Below are 22539 nucleotides of genomic sequence, written 5' to 3'. Positions count from 1 at the left end.
GCCCGCCGTTCGACGTTGGTCCGCCAGCCTTTAAACAGTCATATGATTGTTCATACATTACTTGGGTGATTTACCTAAACTCTCTGCATTGTTATGCTTCAGTTCGCCGCTGAATTGCAGCGCAATCAACAACTGACAACACTTTGGTGCTTTCAGATTAACTGCTGGAGCTGCTAGCTTAAAACAGCGTGAAATGAAACAAAATCGTTTTAAAACGCCCGACCGAAAGTAGCGGAAAAAAAAATGTTAAAAATAAAAATAGCAACTGCAATAAAAAATATTCATAGGAATTAAACGGTGAGAAAAGGCCACAGTGGTAACAAATCCAAAGTCATTAAGATGTGTATATTTTCCGCAGGTATTTTACGAGTATTATAAATTGTATGCCATATTTCTTCGAGATAACTTGAAACTTGCTTTACTATCTGCGCCGCGCTGAAGTGCACCGATGCCGCATGAGGAAATTAGAAAATAGTTAAATTACTCTAATAATAGGACTATGTTTAAGTTCGTGCGGTTTTTTTTCGAAATTTGAAACTTTATTGACGTAAAATGGTTACAAATTTAATATTCAAAGTATTGTCCATCGCTTACTACTACTTTTTCCCATCTTTCTGGCAATTCACGGATTCCCTTTGTGAAAAATTCGGTCGGTTTTGCCGCAATCCACGAATCGATCCATTTTTTGACTTCATCGTAATTACGGAAGTGCTGGTCAGCCAGGCCATGTTGCATCGATCGGAAGAGATAGTAATCGGATGGCGCAAGGTCTGGACTATACGGCAGGTGGGGTAGGACATCCCATTTGAGCGTTTCTAAGTATGTTTTGACCACTTGTGCAACATGTGGCCGAGCATTGTCATGTTGCAAAATAACTTTGTCGTGTCTATCGGCGTATTGCGGCCGTTTTTCTCGCAGTGCTCGGCTCAAACGCATCAATTGTCGTCGGTAGACATCCCCCGTAATCGTTTCATTCGGTTTCAGTAGCTCATAATACACAACACCCAGCTGGCCCCACCAGATACACAGCATAACCTTCAGGCCATGAATATTCTGCGCCGACGTCGATGTTGAAGCATGGCCAGGGTATCCATACGTTGCCCGACGTTTTGGATTGTCGTAATGGACCCACTTTTCATCGCCAGTCACAATTCGATGCAAAAAACCCTTTCTTTTGTGCCGTTGAAGCAGTTGTTCGCATGCCATAAAACGGCGTTCAACGTCTCTTGGCTTCAATTCATACGGCACCCAATGGCCTACCTTTCGGATCATTCCCATGGCTTTTAAACGTTTGGAAATGGTTGATTGATCAACTCCCAGAGTTTTTGCAACCTCTTCTTGCGTTTGAGCCGGATCTTGATCTAGCAATTCCTCCAATTCGGTATCCATGAACTTTGGCGGCGCACCCTCGCGTTCTTCGTCTTCCAAGCCAAAATCACCACTTTTAAAGCGTGCAAACCACTTCTGGCACGTTCGCTCAGCTAGAGCATGCTCACCATAAACTTCCACCAAGATACGATGACTTTCGGCTGCTTTTTTCTTCATATTAAAGAATTCCCCGCAAAAACACATTATTTGGCACGAAATTCGACATTTTCAAGTGTGGTAAAAATATTGTTGTTTACGCTTCAAATAAAAAACTTATACTGACGTTTGTGCCTTACGACAGTAGCTCTCCAATGAATGTTTGGAAATGTGGATCGATGGAATAATAATCAAGTTACGCCATCTGTTGTAAAACCGCACGAACTTATTCATAGTCCTATTAATTTGGTGATCGCAGTGGGCTCAATGAATTTAACGCGATCTTAATCGTTTGAGTTCACTGGGCAGTGTTCCAACAAATAAGAGTTAGCTTGTTAGGTAATTTACTTTTTATTGACGAGTTGGGGCAAATGGCACTACTAAATGAAGTAAAACTTTCACCAGCTTTCCAGAAAATCAGTTTATATTTCGATTTTACCGATACTCCAAGTGACTCTGGTTCCTTGTCCAATTCGGACAAAGTCTATTGGGGTGTGGTATGCAGCATTAAGAGGTGCCTTTCTATATAACATTTGACCTCTTTAAAACGAGCCACTTCATTATTGATATAAATTTTCCAGGCAATGTTGCACAATGCATCAACGCTGGGTTCAAATGTTTTGTGGCGCGAACGAATATTATTCAAACGGGTTGTGTGAATGACTTTTCACTCAAATCTCTTTTTGAAACATTAATATTTTCTAATATTTTTTGAAAGCAAATAGAGAAAGAGTGCCGCTTATTAAGCACGTTACATCATTTGGGTAAATAATGAAGTTTTACTTTAGCTATTCGAACTTTTGTCTTATTTTCTTTACCCTTATTCCTTGAGAACCTTCAATTCTATACTGTTTTCCCATGTTGTTTTTTTCAATTCCCTTTGGCTACATTTTCTGCAGTGGAATAGCCGATCCTGTGGATTATTGGGGTTATTTTCGAGCTGTTATATTACGCCGAAAAATCTGGAGCTTGACTTAAGTGTGCCTTTCAAGTTTATTAATCATCTCGCCAGTTCTGCAGTGGAATATACCTATAAGTATGTGTATGTATTGTTAACAGAAGCTAGGCCAGCAATCAACAAAGCCATTTCGGTGTTTATCGCAAAGCAACAACTCCTGAAAATCTCATCTGCTCGTATTTAGGAAATTAAATTTATTCTCTATGCTTAAATTCAAGTCTATGGCGTATTCATTAAATCAATTAAATGGCTCAAAATATTCAAAATATTCAAAAACGAAAGGTTTTATATTTTATTTGGAAGCTAGCCTTGCAGATTTATTGATTCACCTCAAAGCTTAATTCTTTGATACTTCATGTTAAGCTGGACAAGCGCGAGGCAATGGCTCATCTCAATTATTGTAATACTGGGGATGTGGTTGGTGCTGTTGCTCTAACTATCAATGCGGCCTGCTTGACACAACTGTTGTTGCCATTGATATTGTCGTTTATGAAAATTGATTGCCACTTGTTGTACAAATTAATTTCATTTTGCGAATTTGTTTTATTTAAATTTTGTGTTGTTATTTGCTTATTATTGTTTATTGTTGTTTTTGCTATGGTAATTGAGCTGCGTCCACCGATAAAAAATAGCGGCATTCCAAATGCAAACGTCTGTGTGTGTCTATTTTTATTAATTGTTCCGCCGGCGGCAATGTTGGCAATATTAGTTTTCGCGTTGGCAGCGAGTCTGAAGCTGGCCGTTGCTGAGACTCAGGCTGCTATTGCCGTTGGCTACACTTTTGGGAGTTTTAGTGTTTTCGCGGTATGCTTGCTTGACACATTGACACAGTTGTCACGCATTTGCTACGCTATTTTGTGTATTTTGCCTTTGGCAATTTTGTTTAAACTTTGAATTGTTGCTTTCTTTTCGGTGGGCTTACAACGGTGGATTTTCAACACACATTTCTTAAACAACAAACATTTTCGCTGGTAAAATTTAGAACTAATACCACTTGCCACATTATCTGTGTACCTTCTACAACGAGTTGTTGCAAACGACGTGCTACATTCCACTGTTCGTGCACCTTGCCCTCTAACGACAGTACGAAATTTTCCACTAATCACGTCCAACATTGACTCGAAATGTGAACAACAAATAAGAAGTCACAAGAGTGAGAAAGAAAAACTACCCTGTGGCAGATAGAGTAACAACAATAGCCGGAAATGTTATGATTATCTGTTGCAAAAGTCACGGCTTTACATTTATTTCTTTGGAAGAATTCCGCTTGAGGTTTGAACTTGCAACATGCAACAGCGATAATGCATTGCGGCACAACAATGCATCACAACCGGAGCACCGCTTGCAACTGTGCTGTTTGCATGCCTCCGCGCTATTAGATGCTTTCCATTCCTTATTGCCGCAGACGCTCTTATGTTTGTTTTGGCATTAAGTAATCTTTCAATAGCGGTAGTTGCCGTTTGCTATTATCATTTGCAGAGGCAGCACGTTCGTTGCCGCTTCAATTGCACCCAACTGCAATGTGAGCTCCAGCACCTACTTGCAACACACCGGTGGTACAACTGGGCGCAAAAATCGTCAACCTCCAGAAAAGCTGGGAAGAACCACTACTGCACCGCTACAAAATTCGGGCTGTCTATTGTTGTTGCCATTGCTAATGCTAGTTTCAATGCTGTTGAGAATTTTCTATGGCGGAATGCAGAAATGAAATTTTTATATGAGGTCGTTTAGAACATTGTAAAAAATGCTTTATAGTAGCTTCCAGCGAACCAGCTTTTAACCAAATACGTCTGTCAACAATGCCCTCTCTACTAAGTCTCTTCCAGATGGTCATAGATATTTAATTTTTGTTAACATGGAGTATTTCTTACCGACTTTGGCTTTACTTGTAATTTATGCCGTCATTTGAGGGAATGTGTAATTGACTTACACAAATACTGAGAGCTACTTGCGTCAAATGAATGAAAGTAATTATTAAAAAATTGATTAACGCCAGCAAAGGTCGTGCATGCACCAAACAGAGTTCCAGTGACGCAGCTCAAAATCCGTTGTAGGCAAATACGCAAGCAATCAGTTGACGGCTGTTGGTCACCGCTGGCTGGTAGGCTGCGATCAATGACCCTTGCTGACCCGCGCAGTAAGCGGTGACAAACGAGATTTTCGAAGCATTTTTACCAGTGTCTTCTTCACTTGATGCTTTATTGCGACTTTACGGCGCATCGCTGCCGCGCGTTTGGTGCAGTCGCTTTTCAGTTGCTGCAAAAACGCCTCAGTTCGCAGCACACTCAGCAGTTGAAGGTGACGCACGACAGCGTCAATGACACCTGCCACATGCAGCATACCACTTCAGCCTACTGGTTGATGGCGACAATATTGATGCCACATCGATATTAAAAGCAGTTGGATCAGCTGAAAAAGTAAAAGTTGTAAAGCACGGCTTTGAATTTTCAATTTTCTTCAATTTACTTCACATGTCTTCGGCAGTTTATTTTCACTTTTTTGCGAGTGATGTTTGGTTATTTAAATTTCGTTGTCTTTTCATGTTGATTGTTAAATGCAATTTAATTACTATTATTATTTATTAGAATAATATAAAATATTACACTAACTTAAAAACAAAAAAAAAAGAGCACACTAGCTGCATGGGCCTTCGGTGCTTGGTAATTATAAGGTTATGTTAAAGTTGTGGTATTTTTCAAAAGTTCGGAGGGGTTTTTGGAACCAAAGATAGGTACATGTTTAGCATTTAAATTTGCACAGATGTCTATTATGTGTATAAGGTTAAGTTGATCGTTACAGAAAGGACATGTGGGAGTAGACGTGGACAGAAGAAGGTGTTCATGGGTTAGCCTGGAGTGGCCGATCCTTAAATGCACGAATACAGAAATTTGATTCCTTGATAATGTGGATGCATATATTGCTTTTTCACACTCTGGGTTAATTTAATTAAAGAGTTTTATGCGATGAACACAAAATTGCAACTACAACGCTATACTATGCCATCCCGCCAATACCATCGTGGTGGTGAATGGATATAATTAAATTCGATGCACTTTAAATATAAATTAAATAGTTTCTTGATAGTATTCACATGTGATTGACATGAAATGAAAAAAAGATTTGTGCCACAACTAAAATCTCGGGGCAAGTAATAGTAGAATTCCGGAGTGTACTTTTGCTTAAAAAATGCTGTCATAACAATCTATCTTCCGTTCGGAGAAAGCTTTCACCTTGATTTGTAGCAAAATATCAAGAAGCACACTATAAATCATGGAAGAAGCTTGACCTAAGCAGACTTTAGGGATGTACGCGCCACTTTATTATTATTATTACTAACACTCAAGAAATTACACGTGAATTTTTATTTGTTTTTAATTTTTAAGCTTCGCTTAGGTTATTTTTAAGCCAAAACTTCATTCGATACAAAACTCCATGCATATCCATGGACTGGACTGTCTAAAAAGATTTTGAGAGACCAACACAGAAAAAGTCAGAACTACGATGAGCTCTGGCCGGAATATCAAGAAGCACGAGACATTCAGCAGCACTACGGATTAAATCGAAAATGAGAGACAAAGATAAGTTTATTCTCCTGATATGCAATGATTTTAGAACAAGCAATAAACATCGCACTTCTTAGGTAGGGATAGGATTCGAGAAGCATAAATTATGCAACGCAAAATGTGAGACTACTTTTTGGATTCGTTCAATTCTAGCAGCATGGCACGCATAATACGGAGACCAAAGGAAGGATGCATACCCAAGTTTGGAAAAGGTACATTTTTTTATTTTTATAAAGATTGTAAAAGCTTTAAATATTTTGTTTGTTCTAGAAATAAGATATCGAAGTGTTCAATTTTGGACTACTGTGAAAATCTTTGGGTTTGTAACGATTATTTAAATTATGTAGTGGATTTATATAAATATTTTTTGAAAAAAGGAATAGGCGTATTTGTCTTCGCTGTTGCGTTTAAAATTACATATTTTTCTATGGCCATTTAAGAAGTCATATTTTTATAATATTTCCACTAATTTGTTACATCCTTAGCGTGACGCGTAACAAATAATTGTCTCGCAAAAAATTGACAAACGCTGCAGTAAGCAAAACAAATTTCACTTTTCGTTTTTATACAAACACACATATGCACATTTTGCGCGTACAATGCATATGTAAGAGTGCCGTTCATGGACGCGCGGTTGTTGTCTTTTATTTTACCTCTAATAAATTGCCATTATTTTGGAAGGCGCAAGTGTTAGAAATGCCAAGTTGTCATTTCGTGTTTTTGTAGTCTTGGGTGAGGAGTCGGGCGCTGATTGTCTATAAATTGTTGGAATTGCATGGGTTGCAACACAACGTTTAAATTGCAATCATTCAACGACCTGTTCATAAATGTACGTACGCACATTTGTATCTTTGTCTGTACGTACGTAGCTGAGCATGGACATGGTTTGGCTAGAGGACTTTTTTAGATTTATATTTGCTGTGGGGCGCGTCAAAATTGCAACGACGGAAAGTTGTATACTGGCTTTGCCACTTTCCACATTCCACTTGTCTGCTTGTTACTGATGCTGCCACCACACACACACCACACACCCCTGCAAACAGATGCCTATTTGTGGCTTGTTTTCTATCGCTTCGAACGTGCGAAAGTTGTTGCAAACCGAATGATGCAACACGCCGATAGGCGACCGACCAGTCAGTCGCGTCACAAGTGTGCGCTCCTCTAGTGGTGTTCCTCGGCAGGGCTTGGTGTCTTTTGTGCGCTCTTATGGTGTGCTCACACACATACACATGTTAAGTTTTGGATGTGGCATTCAACAGACAGCCAGTTGTTATTAGATTAGAAATTTCGCAAGTGAAAAAATGAAAACTTTCACAAACAATTTTTTGTTTTTAGCAAAGTTGTTCGGTGACTGTAAATTGTGGTCTGTTTTTTGCTCAAAATGCGCAAAACAAACTACTTTATTTTACCGTAGCAAATTTTTAAGGGGGTACACCAGGCGCAAAATGCGCGTATCGCCGTCACACTGTGACGCCGCTTTGCGTTTTTTCACTTTGGGTTTTGCTGTTGTTGCCGTTTGTCAGAATTGCAAGCACAGATTGAAAAGGAAGCAACTAGCATTGATTGTGCCAAAGTGATAAACTTGTCAACTACAATCTGGCAATAAAAAAGAAAAAAAAAACAACTGCCACAATAAAAGTGCTGATAAAGTTTATTAAATGTAACCCAACAACAAAGCAATTCGAAATATTTTTTTAACAAATTTAGTGAACGGCAAGCTCCGTATGCGAGTGTGTTTGCAACATTTACTGTTAAAACATTCCAAAAGTGACAAGCGACAGCTGCATGTGTGGAATTCCAACATGATTTAGTTGCATGCAACTATATGGGGGCGTAATGTACTTTTTTGTTTGACTTTTCAAATTTATAGCTACGTAGCGAGACTTCTTTGCGTTTACATATACAAATGCAAAAACATTTACAAGTAAATTTAGCTGAATTGCTGCAAGAGTGGCATAATCGAAAAAATAAATATTTAGATTAATATGAAATTAGCGATATCTATTAATAGAAGAAGAATTTTCTGAGAAGAATATTGCTTTACTTTCATTTAGGAAGCCATGGTAAATTTTAAATTTTGAAGCGGCTTTTGCAATTTTGATTTTTTGAGCTATGACGTTCTTTGAGTAAACGAGGAATATGTGGGAATGTTCTCTTATCTGTAGCCCGTTTCTGTAACTATTATCGACCAAGTTCTGGATTAAAATATTCGATTTGACACGCAATGACGTCACTCTCACTTGTTGAGTTTCTATAAAAGAATGAGTCGAATTGGACAGCAACCGTGGTAATCAACTAACGTGTTCCATTCCATTCCATTACGAATAGTCGATTGCCAATCCGCCTTCTCACTTGCCTTGAGGTGGTTATGGGAATACTTTAGTTTTTTGTAATCTTTTTGAGTTTTGTAATCTATGCTACTTAATTTTTTGCCTCCTAGTTCAAGTGAGAAGATATTGATGGTTTCCCATGTTACACTGCGGATTAGTCTACATAAAACCGAGATTTTTTGTTACTTATTAAACTTTTAGCTAATTCGTGCTCTTTGTAGGAAGAGAAGTGTTCATACTTGGATAAGCATAAATAGTTATTTATCCATATTAAAATATCTGAATACACCTTTTGGTTTTCATGCTTACTTTTTTTTAATATTGCCAGGATTGCGGGTTAGTGCTTACGGAAACACCTTTCCTTCACCATTCGAGTAATTCGTATCGAATCGATGTGGCGTCATTATAAGTTTTCTAACAGAAAAGGGATACTAGGGTGATTAGACGAAGCAATCAAAATTAGTAGCGCAGCCAAAAGACACTCAATGCCTTGGCAAAAGAATCGGCACTGCAGTGAAGATGAGAAAGTATGTACTTATTTCGGCTTTTGGCCCCATCTAGTAGAGGCGTAACAATTGCGCACATGGACCTACATAGGTCTCAAAGAAACCACATCAGAGGAGAGGCGTAGAGCTAAAGCTTTAAAAGTAATATTTCAAGAGCGCAGTACGCCTACTTTTTAGCTTAAGTGTGCCCCTTCTTGTCTTTCAAGTAACTTTTTGTAAAAATAACTGGTATTCTACCATCACTGCCATCAATGGAATAATTTAATTAATCGAATTGTCACAATCACTTCGCCGCGAACAGACTTCTTGAAATCAGTACAAGAAAACTTATGCTCAATTGAGTAAACAAAACTACTTTTGATTAATTAATTCTCATTATTCTTTTTTTTACTATTAATTTTACCTCTTCACTCGCTTGCTACTTAGTTTGTTTGTTGAGTATTTGTCGGCAGCTTTGAAGGTAACTCAGTTAAGCGAAAGTCAACAAGCGATTTGCTATTTACTGCTTTGGAATTTCATACTCTCAACACAATGCAAGGGAAATATTAAGTAAAAAATGTATTATTGTACTATGTATGCATGCATGTACGTGAAATAAAACAATATCACATTGCGTACCTGAAACCAGTAGCAAATACCAAGCGGCAATAGCCACAATATTAATGTACTTGAAATAAATAAAAATCACTTATTAAGCATAGAAGGTGCTAGAACCATATCAGCAACAACAGCAACGGCAACAACAATCAAAAGATGACAATAAAATGTGTGAAATTTCGACCTTGAAATGAGGTCGTCTTACGATCGACTTAAGTGAGTACTTACATACGCATATATTATATTAATGGGCATACTTAATGGCGTTTGTAGGCTTGTATTTACATAGCACGTATATATGTCTGTAGATAGAATTATATGAAAGGCAACAACAAAGGTATTATTAAAATAAACAAACTTACTGCCGCAGTCAGCAAAATACAATGAAGCGTAAAGTAGAATCACAGCAGCATGAAAACCAGTTTTCTTATTTATACTCGCTCACATGAAATGGAAAGAATTCAAGAAAGAAAAAAAAACTTATTGTGTATATACGTAGGTACATATCACACGATAAGCAGATTAAGTTCATGCGACTAAATTTTGTATGGCAGTGCGTCTTTCAATGGCTTTACGTATATTTTAATCAGCCAAATTTTTAAAACAAAATAGCAACTCGTATTTTCAGCAGTTTTACTTCATTGCGCCTACACTGCGTATGTGCACCTGAGGCTGAGGAACGCTACACCGAGTTGGCTGAAAATTCACTGGTAGTATCCGTTTTGTTTTTCTTCTTCTGCCTCATTGCCTTTTTGAGCGCGCTGTCTTACGCCGTTTCCTGGTCGCTGGCTCCTTTCTATGTTTATGGCCCAGAACCTGTTTTGGCCAACAGCAGCAGCAGCTGCGACCACCTGTGCACTCGATTGGTGCAACACACGCGCCGCGGTAAATTTCTAGCAGAAAGGAAAATCGAAAACTAACCAATTCGCCGTCACTTTGTTGTCATTGCTGCTATCCATCCCCCACGATTCCCCTCGCTTGAACAACTGTTGAATTTATTTACGTTGCATGTACGTGCGGCCCCTATTGGGTGTTTGGTTGGTAGATTGGATGGATGGACACACAGATGGATGGATGGATGGATGAACGGACGGACGCTTGGCTGGTTGGATTGACGGACACTTGGTTGGCTGAATGGTAGAGTAGATAGGTGGCGGAGTGGTTGGCATGTTGCTAGTTTGGCTTGTTCGGCTGCTTGCCTAGAAAAGCTGGCCTACCAGTTATGGTGGCACGTATCGCGCACGAAATAGTATTGCAATTGCTGGGTTAAGAAAACTTGTGGCGCATAGCTATGAAGTGTGTTGTTTAGCATTTTTTATTTTAAAATTGGACAAATCCAGTTTTGAAAATGGAATTTTGGTAATTAGTGACACACTTTTGACTTTGCTAACTTTCCATTCTTCATTTGTTGGTTTTCCACAAATATTTCCATCGCAGCCAGCGCCTGGTTGGAGAGTTGCACATCGTGTAGCTGCGCATTTGAGAAAGTGAACGAAAGTGGCAGTGACAACTTAACTTCTGACCACTTCCCGGTGCAGCGGTCGAATTCCAAAAAGATTAAGCACTAAAATTTCAGCAAAAATGTTGCCGACACTTTCAGTATTTCGGCTTCCTTGTCCACTAACCAACATTTGATGGTGCCGCGCGCATCTTTAGTTTTTTAATGCTTGGCCAAATCGGTTTGCGCTGGAATTTTCTACACCGCGTTATTTCATTTTTGTGCACTGCTGCGCTTCCGCTTGGTTACGTGTGCGGTTCTGCGGGCCATAGCGGCAAATCGCATGCAACACGTACAACTAAGCACCGCTCCGCGCTGTACCGTTCCGCTGCAACCTGTTTCAAACAGATACAAGCAGATAGGCGCGAAATGTAAATAAAAGTACGCATACAAAAACAATGTAAATGCTGCACTGTATTCGCTGTGCTATAACGGCGTATTTTCCGCACAGTCTGACACAGAGCCGCCATTAAGCCGTTGTTACGTTTGGCACGTTGCATGCAGCATGCAATAACGGCAGGTACAAGCAAACGAATCTTATATGTTTTTTACTCATTTATTATTATTATTATTGGCAATTGTTTAGGTTACCGCTTGTAAAAGTTCGCCGATAGAAAGTACAACAGCGATAACAGTGGCAACGAAAAAACCGGCAACAAATTTTGCGTTCGCGTAACGTTGGAAGAGCCGCAGCTAACCGAAATTCATAACCGCGATTTGGGACTGTGACCGAGGAGTCTAGCAAGGGAGACTTGAAACTGGCGAAATCTTAAACATGCGTGACTGATTTAATTTCTTAAAATCGATTTTTAGTTTTTTTATATTGTTCTAAGGCATAATACTTCTTTAATGTTTGCACATGGGGTGAAGAGGAAATAGACTATCGAGAGGCCCCTTATATAGGGTTTTTCAATTAGCGCGGGTCGATTTTGGCGCCCTGTGGCAGCCATTTTGTTTTGGTGACATCTGTCAAATCTTTTGTTTATTACTCAGTTGTTTATGCCAAATCATCATGGCAAGTTACACGATTGAACAGCACGTTCAAATGATAAAACTTTATTATCAAAATGAGTGTTCATTAACGCAAACGTTGCGCGCATTGCGCCCTATTTTCGGTAGACGTGGTGGCCCTTCCAATTTCTTCTTGTACATGTGGTTCCAGTAGGACGGCTCTACGTGCCACACAGCAAACGCCATTTTATTCCATTTCAACATCTACCCGCCCTTATTGAAAAACCCTTTATTAATGGGCAGTCAATAACAGTAACAACAACTTTCAAGTACCTAGGACGAATCGTGAACGAAAATGGAAACATAGATGAAGATGCCACATACAGAGTTATTACGGCGTGGTCAAAGTGACAGGAGAATGCCATTAACGAATAAGGAAAATATGTACGAAACCTGCGTGAGGCCAGTAGTGCTGTACGGGTCGGAATGTTGGGTCGGACATAAACTAAGCACAACCAGAAGATGCATGGGGTCTGAAAATGCTTCACTGGACAACAAGAATAACGCGCATGAACAAAGTGAAAAACATCAAGGTACGAGAAGATATTAAAATTGCACCAATCTTGTAGAAAATTAGAGAAAGCAGGCTAAGATGGTACGGGCACATAAGGCGAAATGACAAAGACCACATCGTCATGGACATAACTGAGCCAACAAGACCTAGAGGCTAAATACGATACAAAGGAGCATAAAAGGGCAGCATCTTAATGATGTGATGACGTAGGACAAGGAACCTGGCACAAGAGGACAAGGTGGGCTGACCCCAAATAGGAACAAAACCAAGAGAGAGAAAGTCGATTTTGAGTTTTTTAAATTTTTTTGAGGCATAATAAGTACTTCCTTAATGCTGGCTAGTATGACCAAAACACCAATATAACCTTGCCCACATTTCCACCACACAATGAGCTCTTAAACACTTAAATATCGCACATTTCATCGTGAAACCTTTGATTTGAAACGTTGAATTAATTAGAAGCTTTTTGCGCTTTCTAGACAATTTTTCAAATTTCACTATTAATCTTACTAAATTAGCTATCCATCAAACAACCTTAATGCGGGTAAACCAAATTTGAGAAGAACGTTTGCATTTTAAAAACAAAAAACTGAAGGCGGATCTTTCTGCAAACACTCCTTCTGTCTGCTATGTCAATATTAAATATTCTACTCACTCGGGATCAGTACATTAGTATTTTACAACTGCTTCCCATTTGGTTGTATAATTGAAAATACACTTAAAATTCAACGCCAGAATTGGCTATTTTTCATGATACTCCTCCATTTTAATTTTTGCCTTACAACGCAATTTTTTACCGACCCGTGAAATAGCGACCTTGAATTATATGAACGTTTACTATGTGCATACCTTTAGGTCTCCCACTTTTTCAATATTATCTGCATACTTATGCTGTTGCTTTTGTTGTTGGGAATGTATTGAATTGTGTATTACAAATAGTTGAGAGGCAACAACAAAGCAAGCCAGCAAGCAGCGATCACATATCTAAATCACCAATCTCGAATATTAAACAGCCAGCCAATTCGAAGCGGCGACGGGTAGGCGGCGGTACGTTGTATGAGCGGGACTGCCATAACGCGGACATTGGACGAATGGTCGATTGGCCGATCGCCCGATTGGACGTTTATCGCAACTGATTTACCAGTAATAGCGTGTTTTATGGCACCTCTAAGTGTTTTTGTAGTTGTATCTAATTAGCAGTTATGCGAGCAGCGATGTTGTTGTTGAACTTACCTTTTACACAACAAGAATTTAAAAATCTATAAAAAAGAAGAGAAGGGAAGAATTTTAGCATCGTAAAGTAAGTTTATTAATGGAATTTTATTTAACAGTAACCTGAATATTTTTGTTTGTTTTTCGGTGATTATGTAAGCTATACAAAGGTAAGAAGGAACCAAACATTTATTTAAAGTGAATGAATGGGGTTAGCCTGAAGTCCAATCAAAACAAAAAAATAATAAATTAGTAACGCGCGCAGAAATATACATATTTACGCCACCAGTCCCTCGGAATTGGAGCAAACGAATTGGATTTAGATTTAGATAGAGCAGCTCTATAATCTACTGCGCTTGCAGATGTTTCTTAAATTGCAATGCGTGCGAAATATTTCACCTAACCGTCATATTTTACCGTGTGACGAAATCGACAACGGCGGCATAACGAGATTCACTCTGTAACCGCATTTGTGAAATGTGCGCACACACCATACAGTCAAAGCAAATGTCTTAAAACCTTTGTATGCACACATGAAAACGCACACCTCCTTTTGCTAGTTTGGCCTCGTTAAAACAAAATTTGAAGCGAATAAGCAAAGCGCAATGAAATTAAAATGAGTTGTAAGACACTTGTCATGTCGTGGCTGATTTCGTGGTATACGCCGCCCGTTCAGCTGCTTACTTACCTGTGACGTCCAGCGAGCTCGCTGCTGTCTCAGCTGGTTGAGCGTTAATTCGATTTCATTGCGCGGTCCTACAAGGCACCCGAATTGAAAATGCGCGCATCCACGATGCCGAGCTTCACAATACATTCCACTCTGTTCGGCGGCGCATACTCGTATTTGCATTTTGCCCTAATTTTGTTATGTCTTTACGAACTGGTCGTGTCTTGTGGTGACAGTAGCAGCTGCAATGCTCTCTCAACCCAGCGCAGCCTGCGTCAAATATTGGGTAATCTGTTATGATTTGTATTTAATTAGTATTTCGACTGTTGTGCGGTGTCACAAGAAAATTGTGAAAATTATTCGTAGCCGCAGTGAATGTAATTGAATTTTTCATGAATCTCGGGGACCTGGATACTTCCGCCTTTGTGGTTGTGAATGTAAGACATAGATGCATATTTATTAACTATTTTGAAGTTTTTGCTACAAAATTTGTATTTAACTGCTGATGAATTTTATGAAAAATATTTCAATTCGACGAAATATGTAATTTAATTTGATTGTAAAAGCGGTCAGCTGTAACTCTTTGAACTTGCGAAGTTATGAACAGCGGAATGTTGAGAAGTAAATAAAGTTTAACTTGCAATTGAAATTTTCGGGCATGCCTTTTTAATCAGCAGTAATATTTGTTAGCAAAAGCGACAGTTTTGCATAAATATTTGAATATTTACAAAACTATCAGTGGGGGGAAAAAGTGGTTGGTTCGCCAAAGGTGTTGTTAAATTTTGATTGAATTAACTTTTATAACCAGCGCTTAAAATTAATTTTGTTAATATAATTTTTTTATTTATATTTCATTTTATGTCAAAGTCGTAATATTTTATTGTATTTTCATTTGCAGGTATATATTTTTTCGCGCAACTATTCAACCTTTTGCAGTTAACCCAACCCGGAAAGTAACTTCGCTTATTTTTTCGAAATACAAAACATTATTTTTTTATTTATTATTTTTATACAGTTTTTTTGCTGTTAAAGGTTCGAGTGATTTCGTCGTCAGTTTTATGCAAAAAATTTTATATAGTAATATTTGTCACAATTCACGATTATTTTGAGCAAATAATTAAAAGCAGACTGTAAAATATGCAAAAAACACAACAAATTGCCTTATTATGCAAAAATTGTACTTATAAATGCCATAAATGGCAGGCTATTGAATATTGCTAATATATATGGAAATTCAGTGAGGCATAAAAGTGTGCATAAAATAAAATGTTTTCCATTTTTGAGCTATAGTTTATCCAACACATTTACCAGAGGATTTAAAGCAAACGCAAACCTAATAGAGAAATTTCAATCCTAATAAATATCTATAAATAAGTTACTTATAAAGCTCCTCATACAAAACATCTGCCATTAGGTCCCTCCATTTGTGTGTTGTGAAAGACTCTTCACGACGCATACCACAAATTCGAAGAGGAGCTCGGCGAAACACCCAACAAATGATGTACACGCCAATTACAATTACTTGTAGTTTCTTGAGTTTTTTAAGTTAGATCAAATTTTAACTAACCGTTAGCTTTCATATAAGAAGTTGGGAAGAATAATAAGGAAAAATATAATTATGTTTAGACAAACATAGCTTTCACTATACACTATTCGAACTATATATATACTACTTAGGTCTACGTTATTCGTGATCGATAATCAGTGGCGAAAACCGTCTCCAAAAAGGTTACTATTGGCTGAAAAACAATCACGAAAACGTATAATTTATATCATTTTCTTTTTTATTGTATTTTTTAACCACGCTTTTCTCAATAAAATATGCATCGCATTTGTTCCCTTTTTCCCTGCATCAAAAAAAAAAAAAAATTATTTCAGTAGTTACGAAAATGTTATTCCATAAATATTATACTACTGAAATTTTATGGCTGAGAGCTGGTTTAGAGACTTTGTACGTATCATTCGAGTTTTCTCTCCCAACTCACTAAGTTTACTTTAGTTTTAAGGTTACTAATTTTAATAAATAAAGTTGTTAAAAAAGCCTCGAATGCACATCCCCTAGCAAAGCTTTGGTTTGATGCACCAACGACATCCTCAAAATACACAACAGCATAAACTTTTCCACCACATTTTGTAAAGTGTTACTTTTATCGCTTTTAGAGCTCGACAGCCTTAGCAGCTGGCACTTCTAGCATTTCTATATTTTAGGGCATATTTTTCAAAATATTACAGCTAAATAAATAAAAGCAGATAAATTAAGATATTGTAAAAATAAAAATAAATTAAGATGTATTTTGGAACAGTGAGATATTTCTGGTACTTTGTCATGGGTTGAGGCAGTTTCGTTGGCCTCCCATCTACATTTTTTGGGTCAGTATGGCATTTCTCCATTTCTCATTATATTGTGCAAACTGTTATTGCAGTGCTTAGCAAAAATACTCCTTTTGTAGCTGTAAACATGTGAATCATGATAACGTAAAAAGGTCAGGCCCACTGTATGCTTTCTCGGAACCCCGAACTAGCTTTTTTTGCACTTCATAAACGTAAACGTCTTAAACAATTTTATTGGGCTGTAAATATATAAACACATATGTACATACATCTTTGTTTGTATGTTCTCACAACAAATACCCAAAATTGAATGACAAAGCGGCATTTTTACTTTTGTTTTCCTACACTTTCACGAGAAACTGCAAATTTCACATCAAATGTCAACACAAATGCTTTGAAACTGAGCGAAATGGTTCCTATTCATGCAAAAAAAGAAATAAATCTAGGTATATGCGTGTGTATGTGTAATATGATTGTTTGAACATTTCCTAAGCTGCTCTTTGCTTTTAATGAGTCGCTTTGTGTGGCTGCAAAAGCGCTAATGAAACATAAATGTGGCGAATCCCAGCGCGGTATGAGGTCTACTGCTTCATTTGCTTTAAGTTTAGAGGAATTATGGCACAATACTTTTACTTAAATTTACTTATATTCATATATTATATTTTTAATATGCAGTAAACAAAAAACTGCTCTTTCTTTAATTTTTTCTGTAAAGAAAGTAAAAGTTTTACGGCCAAAGATATCGTTAAGTATTGGAATTATGTTAAATCTCCAATTCGTTTGCGAAAATTGCTTATAATTTTCACTTTCATGTTCAGGCACTGTATACATAGTTATACACTCACACAAACTACTAATCAGTAATAAGTCTGATGCAAATACAAGTAATAAAATCGGGCGCATTTTTTGATGTGAAAGCGACCTTCTATTTAATACTTTAGGTGTTGTAGTTATTGTTTTTTTTGTAATTTGCAGTTTCTATTTACATTTTTATTTGCCACAACTTTTGTTAAATTCTCTTCTGCTATTCCACTGCAAAATTGACCTAAAAACCATTTGTGTCTCACGTCTGCAGCTTTCCATGCGCTGCCGACGCTTTAATTGCTCATTGATTTCTGCTTGGTTCAGCAGCTCGTGAGCTGTCGCTCGTTGAGGCTGAATGAATTTATATAAATTAAAACTCAATCAAATTTCACTTTTAGTGCTGCCAATGTTTGGGCAAATTAGCTAAGTATTTTGTTGCACAGAATAGGGTGTGCCCCGATTGTCTGGTAACAAGGCTTTTTAGATTTTTAGAGTGGTTGGAGGTAGAGTGGTTGGAGCTAGAGAGGAAAAGATATCTGCTATTGTGGAACCAGTGTGGATAAAAAACATGAAAAATACTCTTTTAATAATCAATAGTGGGCTTATTTCACAGAGTAGTAAAATAATATTTATACATACATTGAAGTGATAATGGGTCTTTTTGAATATTTAAAAACTATTCTGGGCTTATTTCCAACCTAAAGTGCATTTCAACTCTTAACTTTAAAGTAAATGGTAAAACTGCGTTTGTGGCACTTAATAAATCACACTTCAATAAAATTCGAGTAGCAAGTTGCATTAGAAACGGCGCTACTCACGCTATACAAAAGCATGAGCGACACGCTGCATAACTAACGTGATTTGCCCAGGGCTGTCTCTTGCTTTACTTCCAATACAAAGTGTTGCAACATACAACATTTCGCAGTAGCATTGCAAATGCAGGTGCGCCTATTGATGTACATAGAATAAACAACATGCGAAAAGTGGGCAAAGGGAAAAAGCATACAACACGCGAATGCGCTCTGCCCGCTGAACGGTTAAATGGCGCTGCGGCATACTCCACGGACTTAAGTTTATTGCTGCTGTAAATGGTAAGATATTGCGTCCATCATCATCTAGCAATGGCCCTCAACAAGGGGTTTCTACAATCAAAAATAAAGATATGCAGTCTTAGCATAAAAAAATTACAATAAATGCCCGCCTAATGAGCCACTACTGCGCAATGCCTGCCGCCGACCCCAACAATCCCAGTGGCAAAATTATACACGCGCTTAGAGGCCCACTCACACACGTACCTCCGTACACACACATTTGATTAAACAGCTAGCGCACAGTCGCTTCGACTCATTTTGCGCATTTTGCTCAATAGTTGCACGCAGCCGAGCAAGTCGCCGGTGATCAGCCGCCAACATTCGAGGTGTTTTAAGTCACATTTAATAGTTGTTTTTTACTTTTTTCCCGCTGTGCTGCATATATAAGTAGTTTATTGCTTTTGTTGCTCTCGCATTGCCCATAAAGTTGTAAAAATATTTCTCGCACAGGAGTAAATATCTGATAAATTTTACGCCAAGCTGGCGCTAGCAAAGCAACAGGTTAAAGATAGCTGCCCTTGTCAAGGTCACTCAAAGGTAGATAATTGGAACGCATGCAGGAAACGTAGTGGTGTGTAGTAGCTATTACAATACTTGCAACACAAGCTAAGAGTGCCATAAATTGTAAGCGAACCTGTCAAAGTGGTTTGGCGCTGCTGAAGGACGCACGCCCGCAGGATCTCATTGCACATTACAGCTATACACTCACGCATAATATTACACGTGAATGTACGTATTGCGAACGGGTCGTAGCAAAAGTTGAAGCGATGTTTTCAACAAAGGCGCAGACTTTGCCATTTCATTGTTGTGTTTCAAACGTCGCCACAATTATTATTGTTATTTTGGTTTTGAGTTCGATGAACTCGGGCGCATTGGTGCGATTTGTTCACAAGTACTGTGTGCTCCCACTATGATGACGCCGCACCCTCGAGCCTCTTTGGTTGTTTGTTTCGCTGCTATCTGTGTTGTTGTTTATGATGATTTGGCTTAGATTGCCGATGAAAGTTGGAGTTATCGTGGGGTAATGTTGAACAAAACGCGGAGCTCTGTTTTAATTGTGGATTTACCTATTTTATGATTAATACTTCTTTCCTTCGTAAGAGATTGCGTTTCAATTTTCACTCTTCAATAAACTGCGTTAAATTTACGATAATTGGTGTAAAATTTATGACATGCAATCACTACACTTTAGTTTGGAACAGCCCCTCGCATAGATCTATCACCAATCACATAGACCTATTGGTCCTTAGTGGTACCAGATCGAGCTAGACCTTTACGTTTCTCTATAGTAGGCATCTTGTAATAAGACTGCGTCTTTTGCGAATTTTAGTAATCCCTGAAAATCTCACCCCGGGATCATTCCAACTTACAATATTGTTAAGCTCTTAAGCAAACTCTTTGCAATTTTTTTCTGGTGGATTTCACAAATTCGCCTACCGTGCCTCATAGGAAAACAATCAGTTTGCTGTTTAGCCGATACGCTGAATCCGTTGTTGGTTGTCCGTCGGTCAACCGGGGAGCATCTCCAAGCCAAGAGACCACTTCTGGCCATTCCATTATAACTGATCGTCGTCAGCAACGCAATATCGCGGTTAGACGCGTTCGCACTCACTTTCACGACAATGTACGGTGACGCTTGGCTCAGTGTGTAAGAGGGTTGTTGGGAAGCGCACTTCTTTTGTTGTTGTGGCGCGCCACTGAGTGCCAAAGCAGCAAAAGCAGCAAAAGCAGCAGATGGTGGTTATGCAACAATCTTGCCGCAATTATTTACGTAGAATTCTTTTGCATTGTCGACTTCTTCATCAATCTTTCACCATAGTTTTTTTTGCTATTGCTAACGCCGCTGGTTCTACTTCGAGCTAAAAGTCTTTTGGCCCTGATTAATGACGCTTAGTAATTGCAAATGATGGCAGTCAACTTTCGCCAGCCGTATCGACTGGAACGACAACTATTCCGTGCTGCCTAGACGCCTCTTTTCTCCATTGTTTCCATTACCAACGTGCATATGTACATACTTCTACTTCTATATTTCTCAATTCAAGAACCGGCTTCATTATAGTCTTTATTTCTTCTGCTATACCATTGCTTTGCCAACTGTGTGTTTGTGTCTATGTAGATATGTATGTATGTGTATAGATAAGTGTGTGATTGTTTCTATGTTGCTTGCCAATTTTTTGCAGCAACTACTGCTGTTCACTGCCGTTGTTGTTCTTGTTGCTGATGATCAACAGTGTTGGCTGCTGCAATCAGTAATTGTGACCAGAGGTCTTAATTTGATGTTGTTAAGATAAGCCAAACGCGAGGCGGCCTTAGGCGGAATCTAACTGCAATTGCTTTTGCGGTTATTGTTCTTGTTGCTCCATGTATTATTAATATTGCCATTGTGGTTGTAAGCGTCGAGATTCATGCTAGGGGCAGAGAAACGATGAGCCAACCATCCGACGCTTGAGAAGAGAAGTCGCTTTATGTTGAATTTAATTGAAATTTACAATAACAAAAATTAAAAGCCGCATTACCATAATTCAAAGGAAACTAATTCGAGAAATGACTTATAAATAAATTCCGCAGTTTTGTAATTTGGCGATAAAATCACCGAGAATCGCAGGTTGGCATGCATATACAAAAGCATAAATGTACGTAAATATGTACGCGTATGTATGTATACATGTGCATGTACAGGGTTGGCCATATTAAACTGACCCATTGAGTAACCCTATAACTTTTTACTGTAATTTGAAATCTAAGGTTTACGTCAACAAGCCAAAGACACTAGGCGCACTTAAGGCCAATATCCGACGGGAAATAGCCGCCATATCGGCCGAGACGCTGGCCAAAACTATGGAAAACGCCGAAAAACGGGCACATTACGCTATACGAGCTAAGGGCGACCACTTGCGCGATATCATATTCAAAAAGTGATGTAAACGAATCTCCTTGAACTAAATTAAATGTTTTTCACAATGAAACACAAAAAAATGTTTCTTTTTCCATATTTTTTTAATAATCACATGGGTCAGTTTAAGATGGCCAACCCTGTACATATCCAAATACGTGCTAAGGGCGACCACTTGCGCGATATCATATTCAAAAAGTGATGTAAACGAATCTCCTTGAACTAAATTAAATGTTTTTCACAATGAAACACAAAAAAATGTTTCTTTTTCCATATTTTTTTAATAATCACATGGGTCAGTTTAATATGGCCAACCCTGTATGTGGGCATATTTTTGTATCGGCTTTCTAATGTAATTTTCCGGTTTGGTTGCTGGATTTAATGGTTTCGGCCGTTCTTTCACCCAAGGTCTTCACTTCATTTTATGTTCTTTTATGCACTGTTACATGCGCTTGCTGATGTGTGTATGTATTACAATGGAAAATTTATTTTTGCCATTAATATTGGTCATAACTTTTTAGTGAGGCGGCCGAAAAGTGATTAGCACCAATTGTGAACCAAATCCATGAAAGTAGCTCTATAAAACTGCTAATAAATACTACGTGTGTGTATGGATGTGTGCATGTAGGTATGCTTGTTAAAATTGTATTTTTTCGGTGTTATGTTAAACCTTTCTCTTTCTGCTGGTGCACTGTGCCGCCGTTACTTCTCACCCAACTGCAAAGATACTTAGAAAACCCATCAAGAAGGCATTCGTTCGTTTGCAGTTCAGTGCTGCATATTGCCCTCGTTCACACACATGCACAGATAAGTACGCGCACTGTACCACTTATACGTGCTTGTGAGTTTTGAATGGCGCATGCGCTCACATTCCGGCATTCACCGAATGCCCTCAATGCGCCAATCAAATAATGCGAAGTCCTAAGTAGCAGCATACAAAACATAATTTGACGTATCGCAATTCATTTTCAGCAGCAACAGAAAAAAATATTTTTAATTGTATTTTAAATAGAGATAAAAGGTTTCCGCATTTACGTGTT

The 22539-nt window shown here is 38.3% G+C and overlaps 1 protein-coding gene across 2 annotated transcripts in view; it reads right to left on the bottom strand.

The window, feature by feature from the left end:
• Positions 1 to 22539, bottom strand: part of LOC129238027 (mucin-2) — a 79780-nt gene that overhangs the window by 35039 nt on the left and 22202 nt on the right. The window contains exon 3 of one of the 2 annotated variants that reach the window (XM_054873060.1): positions 13735 to 13760. The exons of the other annotated variant lie outside the window; for it this stretch is intronic. The gene's annotated coding sequence lies outside the window, so the exon portion shown is untranslated. The remainder of the gene's footprint in view (positions 1 to 13734; positions 13761 to 22539) is intronic. 2 annotated transcript variants of the gene reach the window in all.

Source organism: Anastrepha obliqua, chromosome 2 (assembly GCF_027943255.1).
Source record: "Anastrepha obliqua isolate idAnaObli1 chromosome 2, idAnaObli1_1.0, whole genome shotgun sequence".
NCBI lineage: Eukaryota > Metazoa > Arthropoda > Insecta > Diptera > Tephritidae > Anastrepha > Anastrepha obliqua.
The sequence above is the reverse complement of the archived record's forward strand: the minus strand, read 5'-3'. Positions and strand labels throughout refer to the sequence as shown.